The following is a 13314-nucleotide window of genomic DNA, read 5'->3' on the forward strand; positions in this document are numbered from 1 at the left end:
GTAGTGGTCATCACGTTTGCCTCACACCCGAAAGGTCCCTGGTTCGATACCAGGCAGAAACATGCTTCTTGATAGAATGACAAACACCACTGCTGTTTAGTGGTTTGTTGCCAGTGTAAAGGCTATCGGGGAGCTCTTCCCTTTAGATCCTCAAAGTGAGCTGTCAGTCTCATGTGATCGATACAGGAATGTTCTAAATCGCCATGTACCTTGATAGCAGTACTAATGCAGCCGGTTCAATCAAAATTACACTCAGTGGAAACTTACCTAGTGCTTTGTCATGTTGTCTCCCAACATAGAAAACTCATGCTACTCGGTTGATTTGTAGACGTTTGTGTTATAAAGGTATCGAATGATATCAACATTTGGTGTTTGGATGTGAATGTTTTGTCTTAAAGCAGAGTAGACTTACTGCTTAGCCATTGTTGACATGATGACTTCCATGCTCTGATAGAATGAGGAAACGCCCACGAGAGATGTGACCGTTCAGACAAGCAAGGTTTCTGTAGTGTAGTGGTCATCACGTTTGCCTCACACCCGAAAGGTCCCTGGTTCGATACCAGGCAGAAACATGCTTCTTGATAGAATGACAAACACCACTGCTGTTTAGTGGTTTGTTGCCAGTGTAAAGGCTATCGGGGAGCGCTTGCCTTTAGATCCTCAAAGTGAGCTGTCAGTCTCATGTGATCGATACAGGAATGTTCTAAATCGCCATGTACCTTGATAGCAGTACTAATGCAGCCAGTTCAATCAAAATGAAACTCAGTGGAAACTTACCTAGTGCTTTGTCATGTTGTCTCCCAACATAGAAAACTCATGCTACTCGGTTGATTTGTAGACGTTTGTGTTATAAAGGGATCGAATGATGTCAACATTTGGTGTTTGGATGTGAATGTTTTGTCTTAAAGCAGAGTAGACCTACTGCTTAGCCATTGTTGACATGATGACTTCCATGCTATGATAGAATGAGGAAACGCCCACGAGAGATGTGCCCGTTCAGACAAGCAAGGTTTCTGTAGTGTAGTGGTCATCACGTTCGCCTCACACGCAAAAGGTCCCTGGTTCGATACCAGGCAGAAACATGCTTCTTGATAGAATGACAAACACCACTGCTGTTTAGTGATTTGTTGCCAGTGTAAAGGCTATCGGGGAGCGCTTGCCTTTAGATCCTCAAAGTGAGCTGTCAGTCTCATGTGATCGATACAGGAATGTTCTAAATCGCCATGTACCTTGATAGCAGTACTAATGCAGCCGGTTCAATCAAAATTACACTCCGTGGAAACTTACCTAGTGCTTTGTCATGTTGTCTCCCAACGTAGAAAACTCATGCTACTCGGTTGATTTGTAGACGTTTGTGTTATAAAGGGATCGAATGATGTCAACATTTGGGGTTTGGATGTGAATGTTTTGTCTTAAAGCAGAGTAGACCTACTGCTTAGCCATTGTTGACATGATGACTTCCATGCTCTGATTGTATGAGGAAACGCCCACGAGAGATGTGCCCATTCAGACTGGCAAGGTTTCTGTAGTGTAGTGGTCATCACGTTCGCCTAACACGCGAAAGGTCCCTGGTTCAATACCAGGCAGAAACATGCTTCTTGATAGAATTACAAACACACCACTGCTGTTTAGTGGTTTGTTGCCAGTGTAAAGGCTATCGGGGAGCTCTTCCCTTTAGATCCTCAAAGTGAGCTCTCAGTCTCATGTGATCGATACAGGAATGTTCTAAATCGCCATGTACCTTGATAGCAGTACAAATGCAATCGGTTCAATCAAAATTACACTCCGTGGAAACTTACCTAGTGCTTTGTCATGTTGTCTCCCAACATAGAAAACTCATGCTACTCGGTTGATTTGTAGACGTTTGTGTTATAAAGGTATCGAATGATGTCAACATTTGGTGTTTGGATGTGAATGTTTTGTCTTAAAGCAGAGTAGACCTACTGCTTAGCCATTGTTGACATGATGACTTCCATGCTTTTATTGTATGAGGAAATGCCCACGAGAGATGTGCCCATTCAGACAAGCAAGGTTTCTGTAGTGTAGTGGTCATCACGTTTGCCTCACACCCGAAAGGTCCCTGGTTCGATACCAGGCAGAAACATGCTTCTTGATAGAATGACAAACACCACTGCTGTTTAGTGGTTTGTTGCCAGTGTAAAGGCTATCGGGGAGCTCTTCCCTTTAGATCCTCAAAGTGAGCTGTCAGTCTCATGTGATCGATACAGGAATGTTCTAAATCGTCATGTACCTTGATAGCAGTACTAATGCAGCCGGTTCAATCAAAATTACACTCAGTGGAAACTTACCTAGTGCTTTGTCATGTTGTCTCCCAACATAGAAAACTCATGCTACTCGGTTGATTTGTAGACGTTTGTGTTATAAAGGTATCGAATGATATCAACATTTGGTGTTTGGATGTGAATGTTTTGTCTTAAAGCAGAGTAGACTTACTGCTTAGCCATTGTTGACATGATGACTTCCATGCTCTGATAGAATGAGGAAACGCCCACGAGAGATGTGACCGTTCAGACAAGCAAGGTTTCTGTAGTGTAGTGGTCATCACGTTTGCCTCACACCCGAAAGGTCCCTGGTTCGATACCAGGCAGAAACATGCTTCTTGATAGAATGACATACACACCACTGCTGTTTAGTGGTTGTTGCCAGTGTAAAGGCTATCGGCGAGCTCTTCCCTTTAGATCCTCAAAGTGAGCTGTCAGTCTCATGTGATCGATACAGGAATGTTCTAAATCGCCATGTACCTTGATAGCAGTACTAATGCAGCCAGTTCAATCAAAATGAAACTCAGTGGAAACTTACCTAGTGCTTTGTCATGTTGTCTCCCAACATAGAAAACTCATGCTACTCGGTTGATTTGTAGACGTTTGTGTTATAAAGGTATCGAATGATGTCAACATTTGGTGTTTGGATGTGAATGTTTTGTCTTAAAGCAGAGTAGACCTACTGCTTAGCCATTGTTGACATGATGACTTCCATGCTCTGATTGTATGAGGAAACGCCCACGAGAGATGTGCCCATTCAGACATGCAAGGTTTCTGTAGTGTAGTGGTCATCACGTTCGCCTCACACGCGAAAGGTCCCTAGTTCGATACCAGGCAGAAACATGCTTCTTGATAGAATGACATACACACCACTGCTGTTTAGTGGTTTGTTGCCAGTGTAAAGGCTATCGGCGAACTCTTCCCTTTAGATCCTCAAAGTGAGCTGTCAGTCTCATGTGATTGATACAGGAATGTTCTAAATCGCCATGTACCTTGATAGCAGTACTAATGCAGCCAGTTCAATCAAAATGAAACTCAGTGGAAACTTACCTAGTGCTTTGTCATGTTGTCTCCCAACATAGAAAACTCATGCTACTCGGTTGATTTGTAGACGTTTGTCTTATAAAGGTATCGAATGATGTCAACATTTGGTGTTTGGATGTGAATGTTTTGTCTTAAAGCAGAGTAGACCTACTGCTTAGCCATTGTTGACATGATGACTTCCATGCTCTGATAGAATGAGGAAACGCCCACGAGAGATGTGCCCATTCAGACAAGCAAGGTTTCTGTAGTGTAGTGGTCATCACGTTCGCCTCACACGCGAAAGGTCCCTGGTTCGATACCAGGCAGAAACATGCTTCTTGATAGAATGACATACACACCACTGCTGTTTAGTGGTTGTTGCCAGTGTAAAGGCTATCGGCGAGCTCTTCCCTTTAGATCCTCAAAGTGAGCTGTCAGTCTCATGTGATCGATACAGGAATGTTCTAAATCGCCATGTACCTTGATAGCAGTACTAATGCAGCCAGTTCAATCAAAATGAAACTCAGTGGAAACTTACCTAGTGCTTTGTCATGTTGTCTCCCAACATAGAAAACTCATGCTACTCGGTTGATTTGTAGACGTTTGTGTTATAAAGGTATCGAATGATGTCAACATTTGGTGTTTGGATGTGAATGTTTTGTCTTAAAGCAGAGTAGACCTACTGCTTAGCCATTGTTGACATGATGACTTCCATGCTCTGATTGTATGAGGAAACGCCCACGAGAGATGTGCCCATTCAGACATGCAAGGTTTCTGTAGTGTAGTGGTCATCACGTTCGCCTCACACGCGAAAGGTCCCTAGTTCGATACCAGGCAGAAACATGCTTCTTGATAGAATGACATACACACCACTGCTGTTTAGTGGTTTGTTGCCAGTGTAAAGGCTATCGGCGAACTCTTCCCTTTAGATCCTCAAAGTGAGCTGTCAGTCTCATGTGATTGATACAGGAATGTTCTAAATCGCCATGTACCTTGATAGCAGTACTAATGCAGCCAGTTCAATCAAAATGAAACTCAGTGGAAACTTACCTAGTGCTTTGTCATGTTGTCTCCCAACATAGAAAACTCATGCTACTCGGTTGATTTGTAGACGTTTGTGTTATAAAGGGATCGAATGATGTCAACATTTGGTGTTTGAATGTGAATGTTTTGTCTTAAAGCAGAGTAGACCTACTGCTTAGCCATTGTTGACATGATGACTTCCATGCTATGATAGAATGAGGAAACGCCCACGAGAGATGTGCCCGTTCAGACAAGCAAGGTTTCTGTGGTGTAGTGGTCATCATGTTTGCCTCACACCCGAAAGATCCCTGCTTCGATCCCAGGCAGAAACATGCTTCTTGATAGAATGACATACACACCACTGCTGTTTAGTGGTTTGTTGCCAGTGTAAAGGCTATCGGCGAGCTCTTCCCTTTAGATCCTCAAAGTGAGCTGTCAGTCTCATGTGATCGATACAGGAATGTTCTAAATCGCCATGTACCTTGATAGCAGTACTAATGCAGCCAGTTCAATCAAAATGAAACTCAGTGGAAACTTACCTAGTGCTTTGTCATGTTGTCTCCCAACATAGAAAACTCATGCTACTCGGTTGATTTGTAGACGTTTGTGTTATAAAGGTATCGAATGATGTCAACATTTGGTGTTTGGATGTGAATGTTTTGTCTTAAAGCAGAGTAGACCTACTGCTTAGCCATTGTTGACATGATGACTTCCATGCTCTGATTGTATGAGGAAACGCCCACGAGAGATGTGCCCATTCAGACATGCAAGGTTTCTGTAGTGTAGTGGTCATCACGTTCGCCTCACACGTGAAAGGTCCCTAGTTCGATACCAGGCAGAAACATGCTTCTTGATAGAATGACATACACACCACTGCTGTTTAGTGGTTTGTTGCCAGTGTAAAGGCTATCGGCGAACTCTTCCCTTTAGATCCTCAAAGTGAGCTGTCAGTCTCATGTGATCGATACAGGAATGTTCTAAATCGCCATGTACCTTGATAGCAGTACTAATGCAGCCAGTTCAATCAAAATGAAACTCAGTGGAAACTTACCTAGTGCTTTGTCATGTTGTCTCCCAACATAGAAAACTCATGCTACTCGGTTGATTTGTAGACGTTTGTGTTATAAAGGGATCGAATGATGTCAACATTTGGTGTTTGGATGTGAATGTTTTGTCTTAAAGCAGAGTAGACCTACTGCTTAGCCATTGTTGACATGATGACTTCCATGCTCTGATTGTATGAGGAAACGCCTACGAGAGATGTGCCCATTCAGACATGCAAGGTTTCTGTAGTGTAGTGGTCATCACGTTCTGATTGTATGAGGAAACGCCTACGAGAGATGTGCCCATTCAGACATGCAAGGTTTCTGTAGTGTAGTGGTCATCACGTTTGCCACACACGCGAAAGGTTCCTGGTTCGATACCAGGCAGAAACATGCTTCTTGATAGAATGACAAACACCACTGCTGTTTAGTGGTTTGTTGCCAGTGTAAAGGCTATCGGGGAGCTCTTCCCTTTAGATCCTCAAAGTGAGCTGTCAGTCTCATGTGATCGATACAGCAATGTTCTAATTCGCCATGTACCTTGATAGCAGTACTAATGCAGCCAGTTCAATCAAAATGAAACTCAGTGGAAACTTACCTAGTGCTTTGTCATGTTGTCTCCCAACGTAGAAAACTCATGCTACTCGGTTGATTTGTAGACGTTTGTGTTATAAAGGGATCGAATGATGTCAACATTTGGTGTTTGGATGTGAATGTTTTGTCTTAAAGCAGAGTAGACCTACTGCTTAGCCATTGTTGACATGATGACTTCCATGCTCTGATAGAATGAGGAAACGCCCACGAGAGATGTGCCCGTTCAGACAAGCAAGGTTTCTGTAGTGTAGTGGTCATCACGTTCGCCTCACACGCAAAAGGTCCCTGGTTCGATACCAGGCAGAAACATGCTTCTTGATAGAATGACAAACAGCACTGCTGTTTAGTGATTTGTTGCCAGTGTAAAGGCTATCGGGGAGCGCTTGCCTTTAGATCCTCAAAGTGAGCTGTCAGTCTCATGTGATCGATACAGGAATGTTCTAAATCGCCATGTACCTTGATAGCAGTACTAATGCAGCCGGTTCAATCAAAATTACACTCCGTGGAAACTTACCTAGTGCTTTGTCATGTTGTCTCCCAACGTAGAAAACTCATGCTACTCGGTTGATTTGTAGACGTTTGTGTTATAAAGGGATCGAATGATGTCAACATTTGGTGTTTGGATGTGAATGTTTTGTCTTAAATCAGAGTAGACCTACTGCTTAGCCATTGTTGACATGATGACTTCCATGCTCTGATTGTATGAGGAAACGCCCACGAGAGATGTGCCCATTCAGACTGGCAAGGTTTCTGTAGTGTAGTGGTCATCACGTTCGCCTAACACGCGAAAGGTCCCTGGTTCAATACCAGGCAGAAACATGCTTCTTGATAGAATTACAAACACACCACTGCTGTTTAGTGGTTTGTTGCCAGTGTAAAGGCTATCGGGGAGCTCTTCCCTTTAGATCCTCAAAGTGAGCTCTCAGTCTCATGTGATCGATACAGGAATGTTCTAAATCGCCATGTACCTTGATAGCAGTACAAATGCAATCGGTTCAATCAAAATTACACTCCGTGGAAACTTACCTAGTGCTTTGTCATGTTGTCTCCCAACATAGAAAACTCATGCTACTCGGTTGATTTGTAGACGTTTGTGTTATAAAGGTATCGAATGATGTCAACATTTGGTGTTTGGATGTGAATGTTTTGTCTTAAAGCAGAGTAGACCTACTGCTTAGCCATTGTTGACATGATGACTTCCATGCTTTTATTGTATGAGGAAATGCCCACGAGAGATGTGCCCATTCAGACAAGCAAGGTTTCTGTAGTATAGTGGTCATCACGTTTGCCTCACACCCGAAAGGTCCCTGGTTCGATACCAGGCAGAAACATGCTTCTTGATAGAATGACAAACACCACTGCTGTTTAGTGGTTTGTTGCCAGTGTAAAGGCTATCGGGGAGCTCTTCCCTTTAGATCCTCAAAGTGAGCTGTCAGTCTCATGTGATCGATACAGGAATGTTCTAAATCGCCATGTACCTTGATAGCAGTACTAATGCAGCCGGTTCAATCAAAATTATACTCAGTGGAAACTTACCTAGTGCTTTGTCATGTTGTCTCCCAACATAGAAAACTCATGCTACTCGGTTGATTTGTAGACGTTTGTGTTATAAAGGGATCGAATGATGTCAACATTTGGTGTTTGGATGTGAATGTTTTGTCTTAAAGCAGAGTAGACCTACTGCTTAGCCATTGTTGACATGATGACTTCCATGCTCTGATTGTATGAGGAAACGCCTACGAGAGATGTGCCCATTCAGACATGCAAGGTTTCTGTAGTGTAGTGGTCATCACGTTCGCCACACACGCGAAAGGTTCCTGGTTCGATACCAGGCAGAAACATGCTTCTTGATAGAATGACAAACACCACTGCTGTTTAGTGGTTTGTTGCCAGTGTAAAGGCTATCGGGGAGCTCTTCCCTTTAGATCCTCAAAGTGAGCTGTCAGTCTCATGTGATCGATACAGGAATGTTCTAAATCGCCATGTACCTTGATAGCAGTACTAATGCAGCCGGTTCAATCAAAATTACACTCCGTGGAAACTTACCTAGTGCTTTGTCATGTTGTCTCCCAACGTAGAAAACTCATGCTACTCGGTTGATTTGTAGACGTTTGTGTTATAAAGGGATCGAATGATGTCAACATTTGGTGTTTGGATGTGAATGTTTTGTCTTAAAGCAGAGTAGACCTACTGCTTAGCCATTGTTGACATGATGACTTCCATGCTCTGATAGAATGAGGAAACGCCCACGAGAGATGTGCCCGTTCAGACAAGCAAGGTTTCTGTAGTGTAGTGGTCATCACGTTCGCCTCACACGCAAAAGGTCCCTGGTTCGATACCAGGCAGAAACATGCTTCTTGATAGAATGACAAACAGCACTGCTGTTTAGTGATTTGTTGCCAGTGTAAAGGCTATCGGGGAGCGCTTGCCTTTAGATCCTCAAAGTGAGCTGTCAGTCTCATGTGATCGATACAGGAATGTTCTAAATCGCCATGTACCTTGATAGCAGTACTAATGCAGCCGGTTCAATCAAAATTACACTCCGTGGAAACTTACCTAGTGCTTTGTCATGTTGTCTCCCAACGTAGAAAACTCATGCTACTCGGTTGATTTGTAGACGTTTGTGTTATAAAGGGATCGAATGATGTCAACATTTGGTGTTTGGATGTGAATGTTTTGTCTTAAATCAGAGTAGACCTACTGCTTAGCCATTGTTGACATGATGACTTCCATGCTCTGATTGTATGAGGAAACGCCCACGAGAGATGTGCCCATTCAGACTGGCAAGGTTTCTGTAGTGTAATGGTCATCACGTTCGCCTAACACGCGAAAGGTCCCTGGTTCAATACCAGGCAGAAACATGCTTCTTGATAGAATTACAAACACACCACTGCTGTTTAGTGGTTTGTTGCCAGTGTAAAGGCTATTGGGGAGCTCTTCCCTTTAGATCCTCAAAGTGAGCTCTCAGTCTCATGTGATCGATACAGGAATGTTCTAAATCGCCATGTACCTTGATAGCAGTACAAATGCAATCGGTTCAATCAAAATTACACTCCGTGGAAACTTACCTAGTGCTTTGTCATGTTGTCTCCCAACATAGAAAACTCATGCTACTCGGTTGATTTGTAGACGTTTGTGTTATAAAGGTATCGAATGATGTCAACATTTGGTGTTTGGATGTGAATGTTTTGTCTTAAAGCAGAGTAGACTTACTGCTTAGCCATTGTTGACATGATGACTTCCATGCTCTGATAGAATGAGGAAACGCCCACGAGAGATGTGACCGTTCAGACAAGCAAGGTTTCTGTAGTGTAGTGGTCATCACGTTTGCCTCACACCCGAAAGGTCCCTGGTTCGATACCAGGCAGAAACATGCTTCTTGATAGAATGACAAACACCACTGCTGTTTAGTGGTTTGTTGCCAGTGTAAAGGCTATCGGGGAGCGCTTGCCTTTAGATCCTCAAAGTGAGCTGTCAGTCTCATGTGATCGATACAGGAATGTTCTAAATCGCCATGTACCTTGATAGCAGTACTAATGCAGCCGGTTCAATCAAAATTACACTCCGTGGAAACTTACCTAGTGCTTTGTCATGTTGTCTCCCAACATAGAAAACTCATGCTACTCGGTTGATTTGTAGACGTTTGTCTTATAAAGGTATCGAATGATGTCAACATTTGGTGTTTCGATGTGAATGTTTTGTCTTAAAGCAGAGTAGACCTACTGCTTAGCCATTGTTGACATGATGACTTCCATGCTCTGATAGAATGAGGAAACGCCCACGAGAGATGTGCCCGTTCAGACAAGCAAGGTTTCTGTAGTGTAGTGGTCATCACGTTCGCCTCACACGCAAAAGGTCCCTGGTTCGATACCAGGCAGAAACATGCTTCTTGATAGAATGACAAACACCACTGCTGTTTAGTGATTTGTTGCCAGTGTAAAGGCTATCGGGGAGCGCTTGCCTTTAGATCCTCAAAGTGAGCTGTCAGTCTCATGTGATCGATACAGGAATGTTCTAAATCGCCATGTACCTTGATAACAGTACTAATGCAGCCGGTTCAATCAAAATTACACTCCGTGGAAACTTACCTAGTGCTTTGTCATGTTGTCTCCCAACATAGAAAACTCATGCTACTCGGTTGATTTGTAGACGTTTGTGTTATAAAGGTATCGAATGATGTCAACATTTGGTGTTTGGATGTGAATGTTTTGTCTTAAAGCAGAGTAGACCTACTGCTTAGCCATTGTTGACATGATGACTTCCATGCTCTGATAGAATGAGGAAACGCCCACGAGAGATGTGCCCATTCAGACAAGCAAGGTTTCTGTAGTGTAGTGGTCATCACGTTCGCCTAACACGCGAAAGGTCCCTGGTTCGATACCAGGCAGAAACATGCTTCTTGATAGAATTACAAACACACCACTGCTGTTTAGTGGTTTGTTGCCAGTGTAAAGGCTATCGGGGAGCTCTTCCCTTTAGATCCTCAAAGTGAGCTCTCAGTCTCATGTGATCGATACAGGAATGTTCTAAATCGCCATGTACCTTGATAGCAGTACAAATGCAATCGGTTCAATCAAAATTACACTCCGTGGAAACTTACCTAGTGCTTTGTCATGTTGTCTCCCAACATAGAAAACTCATGCTACTCGGTTGATTTGTAGACGTTTGTGTTATAAAGGTATCGAATGATGTCAACATTTGATGTTTGGATGTGAATGTTTTGTCTTAAAGCAGAGTAGACCTACTGCTTAGCCATTGTTGACATGATGACTTCCATGCTCTGATTGTATGAGGAAACGCCTACGAGAGATGTGCCCATTCAGACATGCAAGGTTTCTGTAGTGTAGTGGTCATCACGTTCGCCACACACGCGAAAGGTTCCTGGTTCGATACCAGGCAGAAACATGCTTCTTGATAGAATGACAAACACCACTGCTGTTTAGTGGTTTGTTGCCAGTGTAAAGGCTATCGGGGAGCTCTTCCCTTTAGATCCTCAAAGTGAGCTGTCAGTCTCATGTGATCGATACAGCAATGTTCTAATTCGCCATGTACCTTGATAGCAGTACTAATGCAGCCAGTTCAATCAAAATGAAACTCAGTGGAAACTTACCTAGTGCTTTGTCATGTTGTCTCCCAACGTAGAAAACTCATGCTACTCGGTTGATTTGTAGACGTTTTTGTTATAAAGGGATCGAATGATGTCAACATTTGGTGTTTGGATGTGAATGTTTTGTCTTAAAGCAGAGTAGACCTACTGCTTAGCCATTGTTGACATGATGACTTCCATGCTCTGATAGAATGAGGAAACGCCCACGAGAGATGTGCCCGTTCAGACAAGCAAGGTTTCTGTAGTGTAGTGGTCATCACGTTCGCCTCACACGCAAAAGGTCCCTGGTTCGATACCAGGCAGAAACATGCTTCTTGATAGAATGACAAACAGCACTGCTGTTTAGTGATTTGTTGCCAGTGTAAAGGCTATCGGGGAGCGCTTGCCTTTAGATCCTCAAAGTGAGCTGTCAGTCTCATGTGATCGATACAGGAATGTTCTAAATCGCCATGTACCTTGATAGCAGTACTAATGCAGCCGGTTCAATCAAAATTACACTCCGTGGAAACTTACCTAGTGCTTTGTCATGTTGTCTCCCAACTTAGAAAACTCATGCTACTCGGTTGATTTGTAGACGTTTGTGTTATAAAGGGATCGAATGATGTCAACATTTGGTGTTTGGATGTGAATGTTTTGTCTTAAATCAGAGTAGACCTACTGCTTAGCCATTGTTGACATGATGACTTCCATGCTCTGATTGTATGAGGAAACGCCCACGAGAGATTTGCCCATTCAGACTGGCAAGGTTTCTGTAGTGTAATGGTCATCACGTTCGCCTAACACGCGAAAGGTCCCTGGTTCAATACCAGGCAGAAACATGCTTCTTGATAGAATTACAAACACACCACTGCTGTTTAGTGGTTTGTTGCCAGTGTAAAGGCTATTGGGGAGCTCTTCCCTTTAGATCCTCAAAGTGAGCTCTCAGTCTCATGTGATCGATACAGGAATGTTCTAAATCGCCATGTACCTTGATAGCAGTACAAATGCAATCGGTTCAATCAAAATTACACTCCGTGGAAACTTACCTAGTGCTTTGTCATGTTGTCTCCCAACATAGAAAACTCATGCTACTCGGTTGATTTGTAGACGTTTGTGTTATAAAGGTATCGAATGATGTCAACATTTGGTGTTTGGATGTGAATGTTTTGTCTTAAAGCAGAGTAGACCTACTGCTTAGCCATTGTTGACATGATGACTTCCATGCTTTTATTGTATGAGGAAATGCCCACGAGAGATGTGCCCATTCAGATAAGCAAGGTTTCTGTAGTGTAGTGGTCATCACGTTTGCCTCACACCCGAAAGGTCCCTGGTTCGATACCAGGCAGAAACATGCTTCTTGATAGAATGACAAACACCACTGCTGTTTAGTGGTTTGTTGCCAGTGTAAAGGCTATAGTGGGGGCTCTTCCCTTTAGATCCTCAAAGTGAGCTGTCAGTCTCATGTGATCGATACAGGAATGTTCTAAATCGCCATGTACCTTGATAGCAGTACTAATGCAGCCGGTTCAATCAAAATTACACTCCGTGGAAACTTACCTAGTGCTTTGTCATGTTGTCTCCCAACATAGAAAACTCATGCTACTCGGTTGATTTGTAGACGTTTGTCTTATAAAGGTATCGAATGATGTCAACATTTGGTGTTTCGATGTGAATGTTTTGTCTTAAAGCAGAGTAGACCTACTGCTTAGCCATTGTTGACATGATGACTTCCATGCTCTGATAGAATGAGGAAACGCCCACGAGAGATGTGCCCGTTCAGACAAGCAAGGTTTCTGTAGTGTAGTGGTCATCACGTTCGCCTCACACGCAAAAAGTCCCTGGTTCGATACCAGGCAGAAACATGCTTCTTGATAGAATGACAAACACCACTGCTGTTTAGTGATTTGTTGCCAGTGTAAAGGCTATCGGGGAGCCCTTGCCTTTAGATCCTCAAAGTGAGCTGTCAGTCTCATGTGATCGATACAGGAATGTTCTAAATCGCCATGTACCTTGATAACAGTACTAATGCAGCCGGTTCAATCAAAATTACACTCCGTGGAAACTTACCTAGTGCTTTGTCATGTTGTCTCCCAACATAGAAAACTCATGCTACTCGGTTGATTTGTAGACGTTTGTGTTATAAAGGTATCGAATGATGTCAACATTTGGTGTTTGGATGTGAATGTTTTGTCTTAAAGCAGAGTAGACCTACTGCTTAGCCATTGTTGACATGATGACTTCCATGCTCTGATAGAATGAGGAA

General features: G+C 43.1%; 6 non-coding genes across 6 annotated transcripts; all 6 read left to right on the forward strand.

Moving 5' to 3' along the window:
* Nucleotides 1–1519: 1519 nt before the first annotated feature.
* trnav-aac (transfer RNA valine (anticodon AAC)) lies at nucleotides 1520–1592 on the forward strand. Its single transcript has one exon. It is a non-coding gene; the product is annotated as a tRNA-Val (tRNA).
* Nucleotides 1593–3564: 1972 nt separating this feature from the next.
* Nucleotides 3565–3637, forward strand: trnav-cac (transfer RNA valine (anticodon CAC)). The gene has a single exon. It is a non-coding gene; the product is annotated as a tRNA-Val (tRNA).
* Nucleotides 3638–6711: 3074 nt separating this feature from the next.
* On the forward strand, nucleotides 6712–6784 carry trnav-aac (transfer RNA valine (anticodon AAC)). Its single transcript has one exon. It is a non-coding gene; the product is annotated as a tRNA-Val (tRNA).
* A 1969-nt stretch (nucleotides 6785–8753) lies between these two features.
* On the forward strand, nucleotides 8754–8826 carry trnav-aac (transfer RNA valine (anticodon AAC)). Its single transcript has one exon. It is a non-coding gene; the product is annotated as a tRNA-Val (tRNA).
* Nucleotides 8827–10285: 1459 nt separating this feature from the next.
* On the forward strand, nucleotides 10286–10358 carry trnav-aac (transfer RNA valine (anticodon AAC)). Its single transcript has one exon. It is a non-coding gene; the product is annotated as a tRNA-Val (tRNA).
* A 1459-nt stretch (nucleotides 10359–11817) lies between these two features.
* On the forward strand, nucleotides 11818–11890 carry trnav-aac (transfer RNA valine (anticodon AAC)). Its single transcript has one exon. It is a non-coding gene; the product is annotated as a tRNA-Val (tRNA).
* Nucleotides 11891–13314: the final 1424 nt, after the last annotated feature.

This window comes from Brachyhypopomus gauderio, unplaced genomic scaffold (genome assembly GCF_052324685.1).
Source record: "Brachyhypopomus gauderio isolate BG-103 unplaced genomic scaffold, BGAUD_0.2 sc51, whole genome shotgun sequence".
Classification (NCBI taxonomy): domain Eukaryota; kingdom Metazoa; phylum Chordata; class Actinopteri; order Gymnotiformes; family Hypopomidae; genus Brachyhypopomus; species Brachyhypopomus gauderio.